General features: G+C 36.2%; 1 long non-coding RNA gene across 1 annotated transcript in view; it reads left to right on the top strand.

Annotated features, from left to right (window-relative positions):
- The first annotated feature begins 4,133 nt into the window (after positions 1-4,133).
- The window catches only part of LOC116591329, a 78,161-nt gene continuing 72,308 nt past the window's right edge, over positions 4,134-9,986 (top strand). The window contains exon 1 of the long non-coding RNA XR_004285959.1: positions 4,134-4,202. This is a non-coding gene — a long non-coding RNA (uncharacterized LOC116591329). The remainder of the gene's footprint in view (positions 4,203-9,986) is intronic.

The raw sequence follows: 9,986 nt of genomic DNA, 5'->3' as shown, positions 1-9,986 counted from the left end.
TAGGCTGGAGACTAGAACAAAGTCCTGTGCTAGATTTAGGGTATATTTTGATCTATTAGAAGAAGTTATATCCCAAAATTTTTTAGAAGAAAAAACCCCATGTGTTTACAAAAAATAAGGTTAGATACAATGAAGTATAAAATATGATTATAATAATGAAGTTTCAAAATTTCTTTTTTTAATGAAAACTAACTGTTAAGAAAAAGTAGTTTAAAAATGTTAAAAGAGGAAAAAGTGTTAAAAAATCAGAATAAGAAGAAAATTAAATTAAAAAATTAATTAAATTTGCACGACTAAAGAATCATGGGGAGAGAGCCATGAATTCCATGCTTTGATTTTTCCTTCCCTGGAATTTTGCTGTTTTTGATAAGTGAGCTTTGTTTGGCTGGATTTCTTGCTGATCTTCTGGGGGAGGGGTCTTTGTAGTGATTCTCAAGTGTCTTTGCCCAAGGCAGAATTGTACCACTCTTGCCAGGGTCTGGGCTAAGGAATCTTCTCCGATTTGCTTTTGGGAGCTTTTGTTCCTTGAATGCTTTTTGTAGAGTTCTGGAGGAAGATAGTGAAAATGGCGGCCTCCCAATCTCCGGCCTGGAGGAGCTGGAAGCTTGGGTTCCCACTCCTCAGTGCACCCTTGGAGAAAAGCACTGAGTCACTCCTGTCTCCCTGGTTTTTGGCCGCAGTTGGAGCTCACCCAGCCTGTGACCGAATATCTCTGTCTCTGGCACACAGCCCCATCTGGAGTCTCCAAACCCAGCAGATCCCTGATTTTCTTCCAGGGGGTCTCCCTGGATCTACCACTTGTGGGGTTCCTGCTCAAAGAGCAGTGGCCTGACTGAGTCAAGGATCACAGTTTAAGGTAACCCCGAGTTGAGAGCTCACTCCTTGGCTCCGTCTCTGTAGCTGGTTTCCCGTTTCTAATACCTATGAGCTTTGTGATACTCAGACACCCCCAATCCTTCTGTGAACCCACAGGACATAAGACCATGCTGTCCCTGCGAGGGCTCCATCCCTGCTTAGTCTCTGGAGCAATGTTCTTCAGTGGACCAGACTTTTAAAAGTTCTGATTTTTTTTTTAAATTTTTAATTTTTTAATTAACATATAATGCATTATTGGCCCCAGGGGTACAGGTCTGTGAATCACCAGGTTTACACACTTCATAACACATACCTTCCCCCATGTCCATAACCCCACCACGTCCACATCCATAACCTTCCCCCACGTCCATAACCCTTCTCCCTACACCCCTCCCCCCGGCACCCCTCAAAAAGTTCTGATTTTGTGCTCCGTTGCTCTGCCACTTGCCGGGAGCTGGCCCCTCCCCCCATGGTCTATCTTCCTATTAGATTCACTTCTCCACAGGTCCTACCTTTCTGAAAGTGGTCAATTTTCTGTTTCTAGAATTTCTGCTCCTCTTCTCTTCTATCTCCTGTTGGATTTTTAGGTGTTCAGAATGGTTTGATAAACTATCTAGCTGATCTCCTGCTACCTGATGTCATCTCAGCCTGCTACTTCTCTGGCATCTTGACCCCTCCTGGCCTTATGGATCTTAACAGCTCTGGTGCTATTGACCCAGACACACTGCACTATCTACCATAGTTCCCCTATACTTTGTTCACACCTTTGTGAATAATTACTTTGTCAATAAACTCTCCTCAAATTTCCTAAATTAGTATGCCCTCTGTTTCTTATCTGGACCCTCTATGATATAATATCCAAGTGGAGCTGAAGAGTAAGATATTGACTATACAGGTCTGGAGTGCAGAAAAGAGGTCTGACTCAGATATAAATCAGAAGTCATTAGCATATAGATAATATTTAAAGTCTTAAATCTGGAAAAGATTATTAGGGGAATAAATGTGGATAGAAAATAGAAAAGGAACAAGTCCTGGGCTTCCTCTGGAAAAAAAAAAAAGAGGAATCTTTAAAGGAATCCAAGAAGGAGTGACTTGTGAGGGTGAAGGGAAACTGGGTGTGGTCCTGGCCAAATGAGGAAAGCACAGGGGAGAGAATGGCGGTGAGCAGCTGTGTCAAATACTCCTGACAGCAAAGTATTATCAGGACAGAGAAGTGACCATTGGGTTGAACAACACAATAGGTATAAAAACTTCATTAAAATAGTTTCAGGAGAGAAGTGTGGTGAAAGATTTGGAAACAAAGAATACAGTTAATTTTCTTAAGAGTTTTGATGCAGTGGGATGCAAAACAATGGGGAGTATCTGGTGACAGAAATGGGGTCAAAATAAGAATGGAGAACTTCTATACTTATTCTCCTGGTAATCTCTTACAGACACAATGCTTTAAATACCATTAATGCACACACTTTACTGTAAGTGACATTCTAAGGAATGGAAACAGAATGTGCCAAGGTCTGGATCCAAGAGAGATCATGGTGCATTTGACATGATAGCAAGCAGCTCAGCATGGCTATAGGATGGAGTAGAAACAGAAATGAGACCCTTAGTCTGGTAGCTTAAGAGGTATTGAGTCCTCAAGGAGCACATGGATGAGCTTGCCAGCAGTTTCCTTCTCAGCTGAGCCTTGGGTTTTCTGCAGCCCTTGATTGTAGTCTTGTGGGAGACTTCTAGCCAGAAGACCAAGCTAAGCCACACACAGATTCATGACCTACAGAGATGGGGAGATAATAAAATTGAAATCATTTGATTTTGGACTAATGGTTACATAGCAGTAGTGTGAACAAATACCATATGTCAAAAAAGTCACTGCAGATGACACTGTAGTTTCAAGAATAGACTAAGGAACATGACTGGATGTAGTCACTTCAATAAGGAGACAACTTACAGAAATGCAGGTTAAGAAGTAACAGTTTGGGGGTGCCTGGGTGGCTCAGTGGGTTAAGCCTCTGCCTTCAGCTTGGTTCATGATCTCAGGGTCCTGGGATCGAGCCCCACATCGGGCTCTCTCCTCAGCAGTGAGCCTGCTTCCCACCCCCCTCTCTGCCTGTCTTTCTGCCTACTTGTGATCTCTCTCTGCCAAATCAATCAATCAATCAATCAATCTTAAAAAAAAAAAAAAGAAGAAGTAACAGTTTCAAGTTAATGTACTCTGTTTAGACCTTCTGGAATGATTTTTCTCCCTTCTTTTCCCTGCAGATGTCACTCCTCAGAGCATTTACCTTGCTTCTGTAGGACAGCTGATTTTACTCCTACTGTGTCTTATATTACCTGTTACAATGTAGTTAAGTCTTCTGTTTGAACCTGTATTATAAGAAACACTCTTTGACCCAAAAATTCTAAGAAAGAAGATTTCAACTTAATTACTTGGCCACTTAAAATTCAGCACATCAATATTAAGTACTGTTTGTAACTTGAAAGGTAGCACATTACAGGGCACCTGGGTGGCTCAGTGGGTTAAAGCCTCCGCTTTTGGCTCAGGTCATGATCTCAGGGTCCTGGGATGGAGCCCCTCATCAGGCTCTCTGCTCAGCAGGGAGCCTGCTTCCTCCTCTCTCTCTACCTGCCTTTCTGCTTACTTGTGATCTCTGTCTGTCAAATAAATAAGTAAAATCTTAAAAAAAATTAAAAAAAAAAAGAAAGGTAACACATTACAGAGTTTCCACTCATCAATATCTTAGCATGGATAACTTATCAAAATAGTAGGAACAGGACCCTGAAAGAACAGAACACAGAACAGATAACTATTTTCATGCATGCATGAAAGAAGGGAAGGGAAAGGCATACTTAGTGCAATGTGTAGTGTCTGGCACATAGTTGGTGCTCAATAAATACTGAAAGAATTAACAATGTGGGATCTAAAAGCTGGGTCAAGGAGACTCTTACCTTCAGGGAAGAATATTGGGGCACGGGAGGTTTGGAGGAGGGTAGGGAAGTAGTGGAAGGAGAAAGTGAAGCATGAAGGAGGAATTTGGGAGGAGGTTCTATAAATAAACTACCAAGTTCACTTTTTAACTAGACCTATCCATGTTTAACTATTAAGAAAAAACAGGAGACACCATGACAAAGCTAAAGATTAGCACTCAGTTTAGAGGATGTGAGACAGTACATTCTATTGCATAGGGAAGGGGGAATGGATTATTTTGTTCCTTAAATATTCATGCGGTAGCTACAGATAGAGTTTCTAGAGAAATATCCCTCAACTTACTCTGTCATTTTCAGGGAGAAGTCAATTGAAAGGGACTTCCAGCATGTTCTGGGATTGCAAGCAAAATTCTAAAAAAATTCAGGTCTGTGGAATGAAAAGAAATCCTTATTTCTTCTGTCTTTGGTAGATCTGGAGAGTTTTGGTATTGGGGTTTTATTGAGCTGTATCTAATGTTACAATGCATACATAGACTGTGTTTACAGGGATCAGAGGGATTGTAGAATTATTATGTTGGAAAATATTCAGCTAATAATGGAATACATTAAGCAACAATGCCAAGAAGGATTAAGTATTTCCTGTTTTCCATTTCTAATTATATAGTTGTCATTTCTTGCTTAATTTTAGAGTGCTCGTGGCATGATTTAACTATGAGTTTAGTTTTTCTACTATCATATTCTGAGGATAAAGATTATGGATTTTATCTGCGTTTTCTCCAAATTTTATTATTTTTCATTAGCTTTTCCTTTAAATGTATAAAAGGGTGGTATCATTTATTTTAACTTTAAGATTAAACAAACAAGTCCAATATCATATTGATGATATTAGAAGTTAATGTGCTTTTTTGTCCTGTTTCAAAATAAAATGGAGAATTTAAATGTGCTTGGATTACACTTTTTAATGTAAAAAGTTCTTATACTATGTGCTTTGTTTATAATGTAGCTTTTAGTAATTTATGCTTGGGGAAACAAATGAATATGTTAAAATTCTACCCTTTACACCACATGCAGTAGTTATTAGTGAAGTCAACATATTGCTTGACTGTCTTCATTATTACTTTATGACTACTTGTGTTTAACTAATAGTTTTTTTTTTTATCCTTCCAATGTGCTGAAACTTCCTGAACACTCAATACAGCTGTTCTGTATAATGACACTGCCTCATTAGTTTGATGCATTTGAGCATACATACTAATAAGGACAGTCACAAGGAAAAAAATACTTTATTTTGTTCTTCCCTGGTGTTCCTTTTTGAAGTGAGAATATTTGCCACTAGTGGATGTTGCAGTTCAAATGTAACCAAAGGAAAAATCTCAGGAAAATGCACAGATGGTCTCATTGGACTCTAGAGAAACTACTTGTCTGTATCAGTGGCACTTTCTCCTTGGTTTATCTACCTGTTTGCACAATATAAAAATTAATTTTTCAGGTAATACTTCCAATAGCTATAGTTATCCATTAAGCCTGTAATTTCCTAGTGTGGGCATATGAAGAGTTGCTCAGCTAAAAAAGTCATGCCTAATAGTCTCTAGATAACTTTGTGGCCCCTTTCTATTAAGAGGTTTTCCTGCAATGTGTGGTGGCATGCATAGGAGTGCATATGCATTCCTGCTTCAGCCGTTGTCATGCATCATGAACTATTCCATGGGATCTGCCTTTTAGGAGGAGGAGGAGGTGGTTTGTTTCTCTCAAACAAATCCTAAATTGGGTTTTCTGGACCATGACTGACATTGATTGTTTTGTCTGTAACAAACTTGAAAAATAATTTTCTTTTTTCCCACTCTGGAATATTGCATTTGTCAGAAAGCTATGTCAGTAGAAAAGTAGAGATTCATGCTTTTATATTTGAAATTTAATGTCCATTCAATTTCACTGAAATGTTTTCTGAAAGACGGTCCCTATGTAGATACACAACATCTAAGAAGAGGAAAATTTTAAGTGGCCAAGCTATAGTTGTAACTAAATATGAATCTTTTCTAAAAGATTTCCAGTGGCTGGGAAGGAGTTGAAAACTGGAGATTTGTTTTCAAGGCTCTGTATCTTGATTCACTAATACACTCTGCTTAATTTAATTTTTTTTTTACTTTCATATTACTAATTCTGTTTTAATTTATCTAATTCTATTGAAAATATGAGCACTCAAAACTTTTAGGTATATCTATTACAAAGAAAGAAATGCAGGACTTAGATAATGAAATTGTGTCAAGAGATTGATAACCAGTAATATTTAGTTCATTTATATGGTTTGTCCTAAAAAAATTTAATAAAGTTTTTAAAGGGTATAAAATATATTAAAGTTAATAATTAGGGGAGAAGCAGCTAGAAGTAGATACTGATTTTCTTGTTCCTGGAATATTTTAGAAAAAGCTCAGCATAACCTATGTTAAAGAGAAGTGATTATAAAGGAGGTGAAAGAGGAGACTGGTTAATGGAATACTTGTGTCAGCTAGCAAGCTGCTGCAGACAAATGGCAAGGCAAATCCTAACATTTATAGTCTCTTCTAATCTAGCAAGTTTTAGAAGGCCCATTCCCCTTGTTGACTTTAGCTAAAATCCATCTGGAAATATTCTTGTAGTTTTATTTGTTTTGTGGAATCCCTGCCCTACTGCCCCGTGGCTCAAAACCTGGCATATATTAAATACTTAGTAAATATTAAATGTTTTATTACTAGAATGTTTCATTCAAATTATATGGAGCTGTATGATTTCAGCAGAGGATGTTATATTCATGAATATTCTGGATTCAGTGTGCCCTTAATAAATCTATGAGCATTTTAATCTATCTCTGAGGGGAAAAATTTAAAAAATTGTACTTCTTTCATTATGGATATAATTCTTGGTCAATTAAAACAACCTTCAAAATGTTTTCTAAGTGAACAAGGAATTGTCCTTTAAAGTTAATACTTCTGGCTCTGACTAATTAATCATTCAGAAATAAGATGTAGAAGTAGGATATAATATACGTAAACAAAGGGGAAGATGATTTGGTTTTTAAATCAGAGGGTACTGGTCCTAACTCCAAAAGGTATATTGAATTTAGTTCTTAGTTAAAAGGCAACTATAAAGCCTTTCATAAGCATTCTGAGAGAGACAAGGTATTCACATTAAAAAGTCTTTTAAAACCAGATCGATTTTTAGAAACTAGTTCCTCATCCCCCTGCTCCTCATACCAGGCACTTTGTCCTAGGGGTCTGTTTCTTTATAGTCATTAATGTTCGAGAGACACATAAACTGTAAGTAAATGCAAAATAAAGAGTAAAGGGTGGTCCAGATGGCTGTAGAGTGATTACTCATTAGGGATAATGAAGTGTGAGATTTAAAAAATATCCCTTGGATTAGGAATGATATTAAAGCAGGGAGGCAGTTAAGGAACTTGGAAGAGAAAATAAAAGAAGCTGAATACCTGTCCAGAGAGGTTATTTGAGAAAAATGACCATAATTAGATAAGACTGTCTTTCATGTTTTATTTATCCAGATGGACAGACATATAATGGTGTTATAGCTTTCATCAAAATCTGGTGTAACATCAACACTTAATTCTAGTTAAGAATTCTGCCCAATTTTTTCATCCTGCATTTTCAGCCTGATGTGTGTTCACACTTTTCCTACTTTTTTTCCCTCATTTCTCTCCTTCCTGTTTATATGTTTATTTAATATATACATATTTTATTTACTTTCAATTATATAAATGATACAAGAATTCATATAATTTAAAAAGTTCCAAGTGGTAGTGATCAATCAAGAGTTCCCTTTGGAGGCATCCTTCTTTACTTGATCTCCCTACCTTCAACCATACTACTCTGTCATCAGGATTAATCCTTATAACCAGTTTATGTTGATTATTCTCTGTAACTACTCTGTGTTTAGATTTTTTTCCAACATGTTTTTTAAAGAAGGGAAATTCTTCCTTGGGAGCGTCAGGAAAAGCAAAGTTGATGAACTTAGATGAATTCTTATAACACTATGATCCTTTATGGATTCTTTATAAAAATCTGGCCTGGCTGGTTATGTACTGCTATTTAACTGACATAAAATTTTAGAATATCTTAAGTTCTGGTATGAGAGAAACTTCCTCATACCACATTGTTATTTATTGACATAAATCTTGAGTAAAAATATTAAAATATTCTGATTAGTACTGTTAGCTAGTTATAATATGTGAATGAAATTTAACCAAATTTGATTTCATCCATTACATATTGAGTTTTGGGGGTTTTCTGAGAGGAGGGAGGAAGTTTCCCATGAAATGCATTTTTTAGTGAACCTACTTTAATTTTTTTTAATGCTTTGTAATAGATACTGTGAATAACTGAATGAAAAATGGGCAAGAAAACTGTAGTCAACAAGATTCTTTCTTCTGTGATGGTGGTGGTGGAGCATTGAATGTTGAGCCTTTCAGTTGGCACACTGTAATGGAATTTTCTCATTTTGTTCAATTAAGTGGAGATACTCCCAGGACAATAAATCATTGTGTTCTACCAATCAAATAAGGTTCATTTGGAACACAGTTGTACTTCCTTCTCCTTCATTATATATAAGCACTGTGTCCTGTAATAGGACTTATTCCTACATACATTTTCTTGTCAATCAACTCCTTCAAATAAAAAAATTAGAGATACATGGTAGTTGCCTAAAATTCCTTTTCTAAGTTCTCTAAAGTTTAGTAATTCGTGCCAGTAGCATGCCAAGAGGCAGGAAATGAATGGTAATCTTTCCAAGGGGAATACTCTGTGCAGTTCTGATCTGAACTTAGTTCTGAAGTCTTCAAATAAATTGGGGTAATGTTATTCTGGTAAACTCACTCTTACTTGTATTCCAAATTGTTTCTTGAATGGTAAATAAATGAGTGGGTTGAAAGCAGAGGTTTGTGTGTTGTCCATGCTCCACAGCCTAGTTTACCATGAAAAAAGCCCAACTTTACCATGAAGTAACTGACTGTACTATCACTGATGAAGTGATTGCAAATTATTCTAGGGCTTGTGAGCTGAACATTTGCAGCGATGTCTCTGTTATTTTAAATTTTTATCCATGGATCAAATTTTCTAGTAACTTAGAAAATGAGATGAGGAGGAGGTGAGTGCCATATTCCTATAGCAAGTGAGAAAGAAGGCTAGAATGAACATTTGATACAATTATGATGACCAAATCAAAAGCTGACAAAATATGTTGCTAATATATATATAATATATATATTATATATGTGTGTATATATAACATATACACATGTTATATATACATACATATACACACATGTGTATAGATGTATACATACACATTTATTTATATATTTATATAAATTTGGAGGTTTTCTTAGAAGGTAGAGAAAGACCATCCCATACCATAGTGCCTTGTGTGGATTCACTTTGTGAAAAATCTTCAACTGTGATGGCATAATCTGTGTATAAGTCCTTTCCTTTTTCTGTCCCATAGAGTGTACTCTCAGGTATCCTTTTAACTAGGGGTTGATGTCACTGTTCTCTAGTCCAGTCCCGATCTGTAATTTTCCTGTCCATGAGCAGAGATTTCTCCTATGTGTTTCAATTAGCATGTTCCACCAAACTGAATATATGCCATGGCCCAAAGAAAATCTCTACTGGAGGTTTTAGGTAGTGGTCCTAAAACCCTGGAAGGTTGGAGGCCAGGATGAACTTTGTAAAACTGCTTTGGGTATTGAGAAATGAAGATTTTTATTTCTGTGTTTAATGATAGATTATCACTAAGGATAAGCAAATTCTTTCCATCCTCTGCCTTAGGATATTTGGAATTTAGCTTCCTAATCTCTAGGTTGATAAAGAGTGTGTGTGTATGTATGTGTGATATATATATATATATATATATATATCACACAAACAATAACAACAATGAGCCTGGGTTAATCAGTGTGCTGATATATGAAATTAAAATTAAAAAAAGGAATCAAAAGTATTTTTAAACTCAAATTTAAATCCCACTATAAAATCTTAATAGTTATTAGAGATAGTAGATGCATATGTTAACACTGAATATCACTGAAAAATATAAACATCATTAGCCTGAAGTCTCATGGTTTCCTTTATTTGCACAATTTTCTTGTATATATTAAGTTCTGTATGCATATATATCTTTTCCTCTCACTACTTAAATTCTTCTTATAATACTTGCATATAATA

This window comes from Mustela erminea, chromosome 5, assembly GCF_009829155.1.
Source record: "Mustela erminea isolate mMusErm1 chromosome 5, mMusErm1.Pri, whole genome shotgun sequence".
NCBI lineage: Eukaryota > Metazoa > Chordata > Mammalia > Carnivora > Mustelidae > Mustela > Mustela erminea.
This window is presented reverse-complemented; position numbering and strand designations above follow the sequence as displayed.